General features: G+C 39.9%; 1 protein-coding gene across 2 annotated transcripts in view; it reads left to right on the top strand.

The window, feature by feature from the left end:
- The window catches only part of LOC122799887 (protein Shroom1-like), a 1,099,098-nt gene that overhangs the window by 94,517 nt on the left and 988,501 nt on the right, over window positions 1–16,080 (top strand). For both annotated transcript variants that reach the window (XM_044069259.1, XM_044069257.1), the window contains exon 2: window positions 8,731–8,772. The gene's annotated coding sequence lies outside the window, so the exon portion shown is untranslated. The remainder of the gene's footprint in view (window positions 1–8,730; window positions 8,773–16,080) is intronic.

The raw sequence follows: 16,080 nt of genomic DNA, 5'->3' as shown, positions 1-16,080 counted from the left end.
AACCCCAACACCAATCATTTTCTTTGGAGGTGCATGGTCTGTCATAGGTAGCCATTAGTAAGTAATCAGGTGTAGGTGGTATCCTTGGGGAGTGCAGTGGCATTTACATTTTTGATGCCTTTACCTGGGCATCTGGGTTTTATGTTGTTCTGATTCTGGTATCCACAGAGTACTTCGCAGCACACAGTTTGTGCTGTGAACATAGTTGCTGACTGCGTCTGGGAAATGGCAGATTGACCATATTAAGGGAACACTGCAAAGTACATTTTTTTTCCAAGTGGAATGCATAAAGTCCAATGGTAAGCATATATTTTAACTAGCTGCAGTAATAGATGCAGAGTTGTAGGGCTTGTTGACCATAAGTGTCTGTAACTGCTGTGGTTATGAGGGAAAATATGTTTGGATTGCAAGAGCATGTGGAGGGGTTGCAGATATGTCGCAGGCATTTTTCTTTTGCCATTTTAACACTGTAGGTATTTCTCCCAAGATTGCAGAATCCACAATATAGGTGCGAGTGAGTATGTTGGTCATGTAGTGTCTGAAGGGGTAAATCCAAGCTTGAAAATAGGGACATGGCTCTATAAATATGTGTATAGTGTGCGGGGAGATCAGACCTGAGAATGTGCATGTTTGTATAAGGCAAGAACAATTGAGAGGTTTACTTTGTGGGTTGGCTGGTCCAAAGGCCCAGACATTAAATCTGATTCTCTCAGTTGTGTGTACCCCTTATCTCTTCTGTCTTACATAATGAATACTGCAGCGTATCAAGCTGCTGGTCTTTGGCCCATATTTGTGACATAAAGTGCTAAAGCCCTGAGATGGGCCTCAATGACTTGAGTCTGAACAGTGGCATGGAAGCAGCAAGAGCCATGGAGGGCTTGGGGGGTTGGGGTGTAAGAGTAATTGGTTAGTACAGACTTATCTGTATTAGGAGGGAGTTATGGTCTAGCTGGCTGCTCTCACACACCTAAGCAGAGGCTTGAAGGTGGTGAAGTTGTAGCCGTTGTCCCAGGAATATGGCTTGGCATACCAAGTCAGTGGGTGTAACTCATTATTTTGTGGATAGCCACCCAGTGGTGTGAACATTGGCTTTAGATGATTGCTAAGGTTGATGTGATACCCTGATCTCATTTGCAAATATAGGGAAAAAGGGGAGATGGATGGACAGATGGAAGAGTTTACATACATTTTGAGGGTATAGTAGGTACCTATGGTTACATAATTGCTCATGTCGGGTACCAGGATTGGAGTTAGGGTCTCATTAGAAATGCTCTCATTGCATGTTTCATTGGATGCAAATAAGGACACAGAACACATCCATGGCTGCCTGAATGACAGTGCTGCCCCTGCAGGCTCTTCTATCTTTGTCTGGAGCTGTCTGACTAGTTTGTAAATGAACAGGACCAAGACCAGTAGGAGGGAAACCTGTAATTACCAAGCACAGAGGCAAAATAGGCCTAGGAAATAGCTTTTGGCTTTTGTGTTTGGTACAGTAATAAAACACATTATTAGACTGCGGTGGTGGTGCTGCGGTAGCATTGTCGCCTCACAGTAAGACATTGTCCTGTTAGATTCTCAGCTAGAACGTCTTCTGTGTGGAGACATGCGTGAATGGGCGTACCTTCATTGAAGGTTGTGCATCAGGGCCGGCAACTTGGCACATAAACATCTACTGCCAATCATTAGCGGACCGGAGTTCCGCTGTGCCGACCCCTAATCGGGAAAAGACAAAAGGGGGTTGGAAGGGTGGCCTAATGGTTAAGGTGTTTGCCTTACAAACACAAGGTGCAGGGTTTGAGTCTCACAAGGGATAATTGGCAAGGCTTAAAATGGCTCAGAAGGGCAGTTAGCTTAGCACTAACCTATAAAACCTATAAAAGCCGAAAGACACAACATTAGACTGTTTGTTCTCCTGAAGAACAAATGGTAAATAAACTGCGGCGGCTTCTCTGGGTCACAGTAGCTCTGAAACTTTTGCCTCCTCATTGCAATATTTTCTACATCTTCCTCTTGAAACATGGGTGTTATATTTTCAGGGAGTCTTGCTTTGTGATATGTAGAAATGAAGGCACACTTTCTTTTACATGCTTATTGAAGATTCCTCTCACAGTCAGGACCTAATCAGAATTTTCAACTATGGCATGTTTTCAGAGGAAATACTGAAGGGTTTGATCACATGACTTGTATAACTTTCAGAATTCTTTGTTTCATTTGCTTTTTGTTTTTTCATTTAATTCTTTCATTCACCTGAAAAACATGTATGGGTACAGAAGGTAATTAGAAAGCAACCAATGAATAAAAGTATTAGAAGAAAAATAAAAAAATGTTAGCTGAAAGACTTTTGTATTTGATAAAGAAATGGAGGCAGGTTACTTGGGGGCTGTGCCGAATAATTTCTCAAAGGTTAACATGACTTATTTTCAAATATTTTTGAAACCATATTTTTTCTGGTACATGAAGACTGTTTCCTTTATACCTTGTATAGTTCTGGCACTAAGAGTACACTGCATTTCTTAGCCAGTATACTGTGCATGACTTGGAAAGTCACTTCTTTATTTATGATACAATGTAACATTTGGTATAACAGGATGGCTAAAAATGAGATGGAGTTCTGATGTGTACAGCCATGTTATTCAGTGTGTCTTTCTGACTTTGCCATCAAACAGGAAATCCATCCATATAATAACTGCAAATATTAGGCTACAGTGTCAACTACGTATACACAGACACATACGTAGTGTATACACACACACACACACACACACACACACACACACACACACACACACACACACACACACACACTCACTACTTGTCATACATGCGTTATAGTCCTTTTATGCTTCTTCTAGCTAAAATGGATGGCAAGCTTTGTGTACTTTTATAAAAACAAATGAATAATGAAGGATAAAAAAGTAACCTCAATCTATTATGAGGGAATAATTTGCCATTGCAGTAGTGAATGTTTAATGTGAAAGCATTTATGGATACCATGCTGTCTGAAGAACCAAATAATTTTTTTTAACAGTTGTTATCTCAAGAACATTTCCTGGATTATGCACCCAATTCCTGCTATAATGCCTTGCATTGCTTGTTATCAAAGAATATAAAAAGCTTACAAGCCTGAATTCTCTAATTTGAATGTTTCATTGTGGGTCACTTGGTGAAGCCTGTTGCACTTCTTCCTATAGACTTGCATTGTTTGTTTGTATGTGGTCAGTCGAAGAAACATACACTATTCATTTGTGTAGGAAGCTAGCTAGAAGTATGGATAATACTTCATACACAGTTTAATGTAGTTCAGTGATGTATTGCCTAACTGGTTAGCACAACCTACCGCATCTGATTAGATGTTGAAGGTAACAGTTTTGTTACAGTCTGAAATTAAGAAATAATTTTAAACTGACATTGTTATAAAAGGTTCACATACTAAACCTAGAGTACTTGATAATAGTTTTCAATCTTACTCACAAACACTGGCTAATCTACAATGTATGTACTGTACCTGTGTACCAAGTATGTATTCTACCTATGTTCCAAATTTCAGCTGTACACCACAAATCTATTAATTACCTTTATTTTTAAATTAATATTGTGTTTGTTCTCTCCACTGTAACTGTTGATGTGCTGCATACCACTGTAAAAACATGTCTTTTGTAATTTATGTATATACTGATCATGTCTAAATAACTAAATGTATCTGTAATTTTTCTATGTGGAGCTTTTCTCCCCGGGCCTCTGCTGAAAAAGGGCCTTTTCGGCTCAGTCAGACACCCCCGGTTAACAAATATAAAATAAATAAAAATAAACAAGAAGTGCATCTGAAGAGGGCTTTTTAATGCTTTCATCATGATGGCTTACTAAGTACTTGTACGATAAAGCTATTTCATTTTAGACAGTGAGCCACGTATGTATTTAATATCACAAAAAGCTTATTCTCTTAGTCTGTTCTGCAAGCTTTCAAGAACAACACCAGCCTTTAAGAGATCTTATTTGTACAAGTAACACCTATAGATGACCTTCAAGCAGTAATTCAGACCATATAATTACTGAATGCATATGGTATTCCAGCTTAATGGATTGTACTGAAGACGGCAGTTTTAAAGGGCTATAATAGAAATAAATATCTGGTCTGAAGTATTTCTCACCACTGTGCCCTCATCATCAAACATTTGTCTCCACTTTCCCGTATCCTTAGTTAAGGAAAGTTCACAGTAAAAGGAACGGGGGATTTCCATGTTGCACACATCAAAGAAACTCTCATATCCCCTCAAAACAACATTGTTCACCTAAATCAAGCTCCCAGAAATGAAAGTTATGACTGTAACATAGTCATTTGGCACTGTTTTTGCTCTCCCCAGTCTGAAGTTAAGAACCAGAAAAGGGTCTTTTTCTTTGTTTTTTGTTGACTGGGTTAGTCCAATTAAGCTAATGGTCTCTCTTCAGGGGAGACCTGAGGTGATATTTATACTACTAGTGAAAATTTGTCCAGGGCATCAGGGAACTTCTGTACTCCTGTTTTTTTCCATAGGTGCAGTGGGATCTTCTACATACAACTGAGCTACTACCAACTAAAGCAGATGGGACCTTTATTTAACATGAAGTCACGCTAAGGAGTGCAGCATCTCCCTAACTCCATGCTATGTTTCATTACACTCAAACACTGCCTGTCATTTATGCAGCCACAGTGAAGCTGTTTGTGTGGACTGATTAGCACCTGTTCTGCAATGCAAATTGTTGTCCCTAACACTTTGTGCTACGGGTGTTCTGCAATGCAAATTGTTGTCCCTAACACTTTGTGCTACGGGTGTTCTGCAGTGCAAATTGTTATCCCTAACACTTTGTGCTACAGATGGCCACCCATTTGCATCACACCTGCTAAGAATTTGTGTGAAGATTTTAAAATGAATGAATGAATAAATAAAACACAAACCTCAACTGGTCAGTCAGAAAAAGCATTACCAGCAAACCAGAACTGAAACTTAAAAAAAAAAAAAACTGCTTTAAATAAGATTTAATTAGTAATTACATAATAACCCAAGCAGATTTTGACTTGACCATCTCTCCCCTACTATAGCAGTACTTCTAACATAAAAAAATGAAAACTTGTCTTTGAACCAGAGCATAAAACCACCAACCATCAGTCAGCAAGTTCAAAAAACCTTTGTAAAGCTGTATGAAATGTTTAGTCTGTCTTTTTACACATCACATGGACTTAAATGGGAAACAGTTGTGTGTGTGTGCGTATACAGTAGATATAAAAATGGTACACACCCCTGTTAAAATGCCAGGTTTTTGTGATCTAAAAAATGAGACCACAATAAATCATTTCAAACCTTTTCCCACCTTTAATGTGACCTATAATATATACAATTCAATTGAAAAACAAATGTTAGTGGAATAAATATTGTTTGTTTGTGTCTTTCGGCTTTTCCCGGTTAGGGGTCGCCACAGTGGAACTCCAGTCCGCTAATGATTGGCAGTAGATTTTTACGTGCTGGCTTGCTGGGCCTAACGCACAACCTTCAATGAAGGAATGCCCATTCACGCATGTCAACACACAGAAGACACTCTAACTGAGAATCGAAAGGGCAACGTCTAACTGTGAGGCAACAACGCTACCGCAGCACCACCAATAAAAATGTACAATAAGCTGGTTGCATAAGTGTGCACACCCTTAAACTAATACTTTGTTGAAGTACCTTTTGATTTAATTTACAGCATTTAGTCTTCATGGGTACACAGGATGGCCACGGTGGTGCAGAGGTTAGCGTTGCCACCTCACATCGAGGTTCTCTGGTTTGATCCTCGGCTGGGGTGCCTACTGTGTGGAGTCTGCATGTCCTCCCTGTGGTCACATGTGTTTCCCCTGGGTGCTCCAGTTTCCTCCCACATCCCAAAGACCTGCTGTAGGTGGATTGGACATTCTAAATTGGCCCTAGACATGAGTGCTTGCATGTGTGTGTGTGTGTGTGTGTGTGTGTGTGTGTGTGTGTATATGTGCCTTCTGTGGAAGGTTGGGTGCCGGGTTGGCAACTCGACACTGTAAAACTCCACTGCCAGTCATGAGTGGACAAGGTAAATCTGCTGTGGTGACCTCTAACCAGGGAAAGCCAAAAGAAGAAGTCTTCTTGGGTACACACCTGACATCAGTTAGAGACTCTGATTAACCCCAAATAAAGTTCAGCTGTCCTAGTAGGGTTTTCCTGACATTTACTCAGTTGGCTGCTACAGCAAAAGCCTTGCTTCACAGAGAGCTTACCTTTCAATAATGAGATCCCTTTGATGCTTTGTATCTGTCAGGAGAAGGGTACAAAAAAATTTCACAGCATTGGATGTACCATGGAACACAATGAAGACCATAATCAAAAAGTGGAGAAAATATGGGACAACTGTGACGTTGCAAAGAACTGGTTGTCTCTCCAAAATTGATGAAAAGACTAGATAAAACCTGGTCCAGGAGGCCGCCAAGAGAACTAAAGCAACACTGAAGGAGCTGCAAGAATTTTTGGCTGCAGGAATTTCTGACAAGTATTGGTTGTGTACTACATGTGAGAACAATCTCCCATAATCTCCAAATGTCTGGGCTATGGGGTAGGTTTGCAAGACTGAAGCCTTCTCACACAGAAAAAACATATAGGCCTGGCTAAAATTTGCAGAATGATTCATAGTCTCCCAAAAGCGTGTGGGAAAATGTGTTATGGTCTGATGAGACCAAGGTTGAAATTTTTGGCCACAATTCCAAAAGGTATGTTTGGTGCAAAAACAACACTTCGCATCATCAAAAGAACACCACCCCCACAGTGAAGGATGGTGGTGGCAGTATCATGCTTTGGGGTTTCTTTTCTTCAGCTGGAACTGGGGCTTTCGTCAACGTGGAGGGAATTATGAACAGTTCCAAATACCGGTCACTTTTGGCCCAAAACCTTCAGGCGTCTGCTAGAAAGCTTAAGATGAAGAGGATTTTAGCTTTCAACATGACTATGACCTCAAGCATACATCCAAATCAACAAAAGAATGGCTTCACCAGAAGAAAATCCAAGTTTTGGAATGGCCCAGCCAGAGCCGACACCTAAATCCAATAGAAAATCTATGGGGTGACCTGAAGAGGGCTGTGTACAAGAGATGCCCTCACAATCTGACAGATTTGGAGCGTTTTTGCAAGGAAGAGTGGGCAAATATTGCCAAGTCAAGCTGCTGTTTTACTTATTTTTATTTTTTCATTTGTGTATTTTATTTTTTGTTGGAGAGGGTGACATGCAAGCAGAGTCAAATTAGGCATTTTCTGAATTTCTGACATGCCAAACCCAAAAGGTTCGCCATCACTGTCCTAAGTAGTTAATTGCCACTACCCCAGACTAAAAGACTGGGGCATCTCTCTCTTACTGTTTCACTTAAGAAGTCAAGTAATTAAACACAAGGTAGTAAATAAGGGACTAGATGACCTGCCTCTTAACTGTTTTAAAAGTGAATAAATATAAATACTAGGTAAGAATGTGTTAAGTAGTATAATTAACTGTTACACAGAGAAATGTGAACTTGTACAGGGAATCAGAAAATCACTTTGAGCAAACAGATTGCAAGAAGGAATGTCTGTCTACATCTTGCGTTTTTTCACTAGCTGTCCTTAAACTAAAAGAATTACTGCTCAATAATCTAAACTGTCTTAATTTCTAGACCTATTTCAGGCAAAGACAAGTATGGGGACAGCTAGCAGATCTGCACGTCACTGTTCACTCGCTTCATTTTATGCCTTTTTTCCAAACAGAAAATGCAGGTGCAGTGATATGTATTTTTTAAAGTGGGTATTTGCTGTTAACCAAAAAAATTCTTATTTCACTATGGTATGACAAATTGCATTTCATTTTTAAAAAATATTCAGTAAAAACAATTTTGAAGTAGAAAATGCAAGTGCAGTTCAGCAGGGCTTGTTTTCCTGCTCTAGGCTGACATCTGTGTAACAGAATTTCCTAGTTACTCTTCTACAGTCTTTCGCTTCCTGGCCTACGAGTACTTGCCATTGTATATTGTGATCAAAGGGCAGAAGGATTACAGTTCCTGGTTCAGGTGTCTGTCCTACATTTTACGTTGTATGCATCTTGGATGCATTTCCCAGTAGAATGGACTTATAGTTCTCATACATTGTAGTATACATTGTATGGAAAAAGGTTTCAAGTTCACAAATTAGGATATGCCGCTGGATAATACACACTGCAAGTAAAAATCACATTTTTATCTTACCTGCTACAGATTTTACAAGACTTAAATGCATCTTGTCGTTTATCTTTTATATTCTCACTCTGAAAACGATGCAGCATATATTCTCAGACATCGTGTGTATTTATCTCTCCCTCTCTCCATGTGTGTGTGTGTGTGTGTGTGTGTGTGTGTGTGTGTGGGGGGGGTGTAATTTGCCATTTTTTCATGAATCATTCTGCAGCAAGCTTGTTTCATAGATCTGTTACTCAGTAGTGGAGGAACAGATTTTACAGTTGCAGTACTAATGTATTACCTACAAAGAGTCCAAGATAGAATTGGAGTCCAAGTACTTACTGTATTGTTTTAGGCTGAATAATTCAAACAGATGTGTGTTTTCTTAGTTTAATTTTAAACTTTCTCCACCTTAGAACTGATTTTCTCTTGATCATTTGTTTGACCTTTTGTCTTTGTATGTTGAGCTTCCCAGCTTCCTGTACCATCTCTTAATGTTTTCCATTTTGGATCCTATAGGGTAACGGTTGAAAACCAGTAGCATATGAAACTTCACTGCAGGTAAGGGATGAAACCTAGTGCCATTTATTTTATTTTAACTGTACTTTTCCATGAAGGTGTAAATATTGACAGAAAGAGACTTGAAAGTATTTAATAATGCCTTTGTGTGCCATATAATGATTTGTTTTACTGAATGACTCTACATGTGGATACGTTGTATGTCACCACATTTGTTTTGTGATGCCATGTTACACTTATTACTGTTGACTAGTCTAGTTTACTACCACAGGATACAACAAGAATAAGAGCACCTGTGATACTTATGTGATGACGGTGCCTCGATGTAATGCGTCTTCGCTGGGGGATTTGAGCAGAAGCTCAGGATTACACATGAATTGCTTTGAGGGTGATTATGGTATAAAGAGCAACTCTCTCTTTGAGCACAATATTGCATTGATACAGGAGTCCTTTAACTTCCTAAGAGGAAAGTGAGGCTCAGATAGTGGGGGTGGGTGGAATGAGACATCACAGGACTCTGCACTGGCATTCTTTTGGTAACTGCTTGGATCCAGTAATTCTACAGTGCACTGCAAACATGCCCATGAAATTCCAGACTGGCATATGTGGGAAAGAAATGAGCTTAAGAAGCCTAGTTAGGCTTTCTAACAGAGCTATGCTGTTGGTTACATGTTACTTCAGTTCTGCTGTCACTAATACTGAAACTTGCTGAAACAGTAGTATATTAAGACTTTCGTACAGATTCTCTGGGGTCAGATATGTATTAATTGCTTGACATTGTTGTGAGGATTTCTAGGATTAGTTAATAAAAGAAGTAAATTTTAAATCTTATTCACATTGCTTGTGTTGCAGTTACAATAATGTGATAAGAATGTAGCAGAAATACGGTGCTGTGTTTTGTTCTCACAATATATACCTGGGTATTTATTACTTCTGTCATGTTACCAGCAGTATAACAGAATCAAATTACTTGTTTATTGGAATGTACATTTTTTTAGGCAAGGTCTTATGGCATGTGGGAATGTAAATCTTTTATAAAGATAATCCCTTTCTACCAGAAAACTGGATTTCCTTAGCTCATGGTTTTAAATGTTAGTTCTAAAACATTCTTATTAATTTGTGTGCAGTTCTGTTCCTTCTGCTTTAGCAGCATCAATGTGCTGTTTTAGTTTTTATTCATGCTAACCATTGTGATAGGTTTGCATTGTCATCCTGCACTGATGGACCATTGTGATATGTTTTCGTTGTCATCCTTCATTGATGGATAACTGAAACTATTGAAGAAACTCAGTGTGAAACAACTAGTAAACAAAAAGGCACTAAGGTAACATAACCGGTAACCTCACAAAACCTGTATTAATCCACAATTTGATGAATGAAGAAATAAAAAAACAGCAACTTGAACTGACTAAGCACTTTCACCCTCATGGGCATCTTCAGGGTCAGTTAACTTCAGTAAAAACAACCTTTAAATACAGCTATTAATTAGTGCTTGATTAATCAATGATGAAAAAGCAGGAGGGTAGTTAAATTAAACAATTATCTCCTAAAGTTCCTGTTCACCAAATCTTAAAGTCCTGCTCAACAATACCTTGTTTGCTAGAATCTCAAGTAAGTAATAGCTACCCAGAAAAGCAGTGTGTGCAGTAATAAACATTCCATATAAAACAAAAAACATATCTGTTAAAATATTTAAGTTTACATAGTTTTATATTATATACAAGCTGCCTTGTATCTTAAAATACATGCTAGGGATAGTGCATTTGAATAATTGATTTGTGAGCTGTTTTTTATGTTTATTTTAAATAATTGAACAGAATTGATGAACAACAACTTTTCTATGATTTTTGAATAAGGTTTATTCATTTGTAAACTTGACATACTGAATGGTGTGGATTTTTTTACATTTTTTCAAGGGGGATTAATAAAGGTTTTGTGAGGTTACCTGTTATGTTACCTTAGTGCCTTTTTGTTTAATAACTGTAACTATCTCTATTTTTGTCAATCTGCACAAGTTAATTTCTGATGATTTTGTGTTTGTCTGCATGCATGCTATTAGAGTGTTCTACTGTCCCATTCCCTTATTTTGCTTGTATGTTGTGAGGGAGAACCAGTTCAGAAGTAGTACTGGTCCATTTCTGATAGTCAGCCTTGCCCAGTGATAAACATGGTACCTACTTCTTATATAGGTTTGATTTATTTACCCATCTGTCAAGGCTCATTCCCAGGCCTACCCGCTGTCTTGTTTTAAATTGCACATAACGCATTATTTCATTGTAGTCTACAGCACTTATTTACCGGAACTGTGACATTTGGAACTGTGACATTTCTTGAAATCTATTTAAGATCCCATGTCCACATGCACATACATCTATGCACATGCGTGCTCACACAAACGCACACACCTGCACATGGTACGTTCACCGCCTTAAGTAATTTTGAAAACAGCCTGTACATTCCACTGAGGGACTTCTCAGAGGCACAAATGTCACACTGATATTCGGTCATTTTTTCCATGTTTATTTTTGTTCCACAAATGATGTGGAATTGTCATCCGGTGTATAATGTGCTCTGCAAGCATACATGTTTACTAGATGCCTGATATTCTGTGACATTTTTACTGGCTTAATGTAAGTTCTAGAGCTTGCTCAACAGGTGTATCCTAGCCTCCCAGGGGTCTATAGCGGATTCTTTCAGATGCACGAAAATGGAATATTTATTGTGTATACATACTGACTGTTTTTACCCACAGTTTTGGTCAGTTCCTTTGGCCTGATCTTTGTTTCTTTTCCCTGCTGTGTAAAGTGCATTGAAGTTTCACACAGTTATGCGCTGTAGTGCCTGTTTATAGAAGCTTTCAACAATCACGTCAGAGTAAATGCTGTACCTAGTGCTGCAAGTAGCAATGAAGTGCCAAACTGTTAGCTTCAGAAAGTAAGTAAATTGAGACAAGTTTGAAGAGCTGTTGTCTCAGAAGCCATAAGTTAATAGGTTTGCTGAACAAGCTTAAGGCATGTTGACCATCAAGGGGGCCTGATGCCATGAATCCCATGCTGGAAGTTAGAGGCTTCCATGTAGTCAGTTTCTTCTGAAAATATTTTATTAATTGGCTGAGTTTTATTGAGAGGGATGTTTGATACATTTAGTATGGTACTTTTTGAGATGTGTCACGTTTCATGTTATGGTTTAATAGTAAATGTTACTGAGGCCAAGTGCCATTTTGTATAGAGACCACTGGGGAGGTATTCAAAGCAAATGGTTTCAAGCAGTAGGAGGTTCTTTTAATGTTCTGAAAAGGCATACATACCTCTCAACTGTCCAGATAGTCAGAGATTATCCATGGTTTTGATCCATTTCTCATAAAATTGTAGTTTTCTGGGAATTCGCTGGCAAATCATTGAAGACTGAAGTCAGAAAATAATGGCAGACATTTGATTTTCAGACTTCAGATCCTTCAAAAAATTCATGTTAATGCAAAACATGTTATTCTAGCAAAACTCTTAAGTTTGTAAGAGCAATATTTTAAAAAGTGTACTTAGTTTTTGGCCTTTGTACCCCCATTAACAGGAGGAAGAAAATCATAACAAAAAGTAAGAGGTGCAGCGCCTAGCAGGATAAAAGCACTCTCATCAAACTTTCAAACAAATCAGAGGACAAATAAAATTTACCAAAGCCAAATTTGAGGTAAGTATGGCCTCCTAGACCAAGGACAACCACAAAGCATTCTTTAGTTATGTCTGCAACCTTGAAGGCAATACACAATTGTGTGCAGAGCTCATTGTAAATGGAGCCACCTATACTGAGCCAGAAGATGTAGCAAACCTCCGGGCTGATAAATTCAGCTCCATCTTTATCCCTCTCTCCCCTTTAACCTTCTCTCAGGAAATATCATCAAATACAGATCTCCCTACTATCACTAGGGAAAAGGTTCTTAATGCTCTTTCTAAGACCAAGAACACTGCATCAATAGGCCAAGACAATATCCCAGGATGCGTTCTAAATTGCATGAAACATGACCTATCAGGGCCTCTGCAATTACTATTTAACTGTAGCCTCCAAACAGGCTTCATGCCTCCTGAATGGAGAAGGGCAACAGTCATCCCTCTGCACAAAGGTGGGCCATCTACAGACCCTAGAAACTACAGACCCATAACTCTCACTAGTCTTGTATGTAAAGCCATGGAAAGAATTGTAATGGAGATCAATAGAGATGTAGTAAACCTCCAGACACTGGACCCAACTCAGTTTGGTTTCATCAAGGGCAAATCATGCCTACTCAGCTTGGTGGATTTCTTCGAGAAGGTCACTAAAGGAGTGGATGAAGGCAGAATTGTTCACACTGCCTACTTTGACCCGGCCAAGGCATTTGACACAGTATCCCACTCGTGCATTGTTGACCAACTCAAGCGGTTAAGTACAAGCCCATATGTCACCCAGTGGATAGCCAACTGACTCACAGACAGGACCCAGGAAGTTAGAATTGGGAAGTCCACCTCTACAAAGAGGCCAGTCACAAGTTGAGTTCAATGATCAGTCCTTAGACTGCTCCTTTTTGGCATTTACTTCTTCGAGGTCAAGGCCACTGTCCATGATCTCTGGCTGACGAAGTCTGCAGATGATTGCAAATTAGGAACCGTCATTGATTCTCACACTGATATAAATGTTCTCCAGGAGGGGCTGACACAGCCAAACAACTGGTATCAGAGCCATGGATTAAAACTAAATGCCAAGAAATGCATAATAGTATCCTTTGGGAAGTCATCCATCCCTGGCAACTGTCATATTGACAACACACCCCTTAGATTTGACCCAGTAATCGGGGACTTATGGACACATATGGATAGTAATCTAGCCTTTGACCATCATGTGTCTACAGTGGTGAGGAAATCATTCTATGTTGTGCATCTTAAGTCCAAGGAAGTAATTGTTCCACTGTATTCGGCATTCATCAGACCTCTGAGTACAATGCCCCATTTGTTATGTACCTAACCAGACATGTCTAACAGTTGGAATGGCATAGGTTCATATGTGTGTACTAGGCTAATGGCCCGGGAGCCTTTACAGGCCTAGCCCAGAAAATAATTGCCCTGGCGCCATGCCATCCGATGTTGGTTCACATTGCCTTTGTCAAGTAGGGCAGCTGGAGTGATCCTTGGGGTAAACTTTCTGTTGCCCATCTACTCGTCTAGATTTCTGTTGAAGAGGGCCAGCAAGGTGCTCTGCTTGACATGAATGAGAAGCTTATTCCAGGTATGGGCAGTCTTGCGGAGATGAACCTGTCCCTCCAGCATGATTTGCTGATTGTGGTAATGAGGTTGTGATCTCTGGCATGTGTGACATGGAGGGATTGGGATTTCTTTACGTGTAGCATTTCAAGTAGGGCTGGGTTGGACATGGCTTTGTAAGTCAAGCAGAGATCACCTCTAAAGGTGATAAGAGACTCAGAACAGCTGAAGTTTCTTGAGTCTGTCTGTGAGCTGAAGTTTCTTGAGTCTGTCTGTGTAAGACATATGTTTAAGGCCCAAGATCCTTTTTGTGAGGTACTTTTGTGGCCTCTCCAACTGTTGCAGGTGTCTGGTCAGGTACATGCCAAACTGGGCGTTATATTTTATGATTTGGTTTAATGAAGGGATGAGTAAAGAGGGATGCTAACCTCTTTCTTCCTGGATTCAAAACCTTTGGTTATGAGATGTACCACGTAGAAGAACTTTCTGACCACTGTGACAATGTGGTAGTCGAAGGTGAGGTTGCTGTCGACCTGGGTGTCCAGATCTGTTATGGCCCTTTCAGTGTTCAGTGGGCTCCCATCGACGTAATTAGTAGGGACTGAATTTTTTCCAAAGGGAATGATAATGCATTTTTTGGCATTTAGCTTAAGGCTATGGTTCCAACACCAGTCACTGGCCTCAGAGAGGCTATTTTGTAGGACGTTTGCATCACTTGGCGAGTTAATAATAACTCCTAGTTTGCAGTAATCTGTGAACTTGGTCAGCCAGAGTCCCTGTGTGTTAGCCTGGACTTTTGAGAAGTAGATGTCAAACAGGAGAGGGCCCAGGACTGAGCCCTGTGGGACTCCACTCGTGATCAACAATCGGACTTTGAGTCTGCAACTTTCAGTCTGTGGGTCCTGTCTGTGAGCCAATTTGTAACCCACCTAGTGATATAAGGATTGATGCCTAGTTTGGTGAGTTTATCAATTATACCAGAGTGGGGAATAGTATCAAAGTCCTTGGCCAGGTTGAGGTAGGCTGTATGCACTGTCTTATCCTCATCCACAGCCTTGGTGACTGCCTCGAAGAAGTCAACCAGGGGCAGGATCTCCCCTTGACGAAGCTGAGCTGCGTGGGGTCAAGAGTTTGGAGATTGGCTACATCTTTGTTAAGCAGGTCCATGATGATGTGCTGTATAGCTTTACATACCAGACTCATCAGGCTAATGGGGCAATAGTTCCCAGAGTCTGTAGTCCCTCACTCTTTATGGAGAGGGATGACTGTAGCAGTGCACCATTCGTTAGGGACAAGGCCAGAGGCAAGGCTGTGATTGAACAGGTCACACAGGTGTGATACCAGTTCATTTTGTAGCTCATGTAGAATGCAGCCAGGGATGTTATCAGGTCCCATGGATACTATATTCTTGGCTTTGGACAGTGCAGCTTTTATCTGTGCTGCAGAAATGTTTGGTACCAGGCTTTCCTCTGGTATTGTGATAGGGCCTTGGGGGGGGGGGTAAAGTTGGCACCGAATCTGTTTGCCAGTATTTTGGCTGTATCTGTTGGCTCAGTATAGGAGGTACTAACTCAGAGCAAATCTGGGTATTGCCTTGGAGGTTTTTGATATAGCTATAGAAGACTTTGTGGCTGTTTTTGGTGTTAGCTGCAATTCTGCCTTCATAGCTGGCTTTAGAGGATTTGATAAGGGATCTCAAATTTTTGTGGAGGTTGATAAGGGAATTTTTCCAGTCTTGTGGCTTCACTTTTTTCTGTAACAATTTCTTCCTTCTGTTGTAGAGTTTGTTGATGGCTGGGGACCACCAGATTGTCTTCTTTTTTTTGGAGAGTGTCTTGGTTCTATTTGGTATGGCAAGTTCCATGCATTTGTGTATGTGCTCGTACAGTGCATTGGTGTATGATTCAGCAGTCCTGCATCTGTTTTCCATTGGCATGGGTGTCGGGAAGTTGGCCACCTCTGTTTTTAGTCAAAGTTAAAGAAAACTTAGTCATTCAGAACTACACAGCAGTGTAGCTGAACGAAATTACAATGCTTCATTCTCAATGCAGGAAACAGTTGCACATATAGATGGATAAAAATTAATAAAATATCACAATAGAAATTTAATAAGTAGTAATTTGTA

Source organism: Protopterus annectens, chromosome 4.part0, assembly GCF_019279795.1.
Source record: "Protopterus annectens isolate FY-2018-M chromosome 4.part0, PAN1.0, whole genome shotgun sequence".
Lineage (NCBI taxonomy): Eukaryota > Metazoa > Chordata > Ceratodontiformes > Protopteridae > Protopterus > Protopterus annectens.
This window is presented reverse-complemented; position numbering and strand designations above follow the sequence as displayed.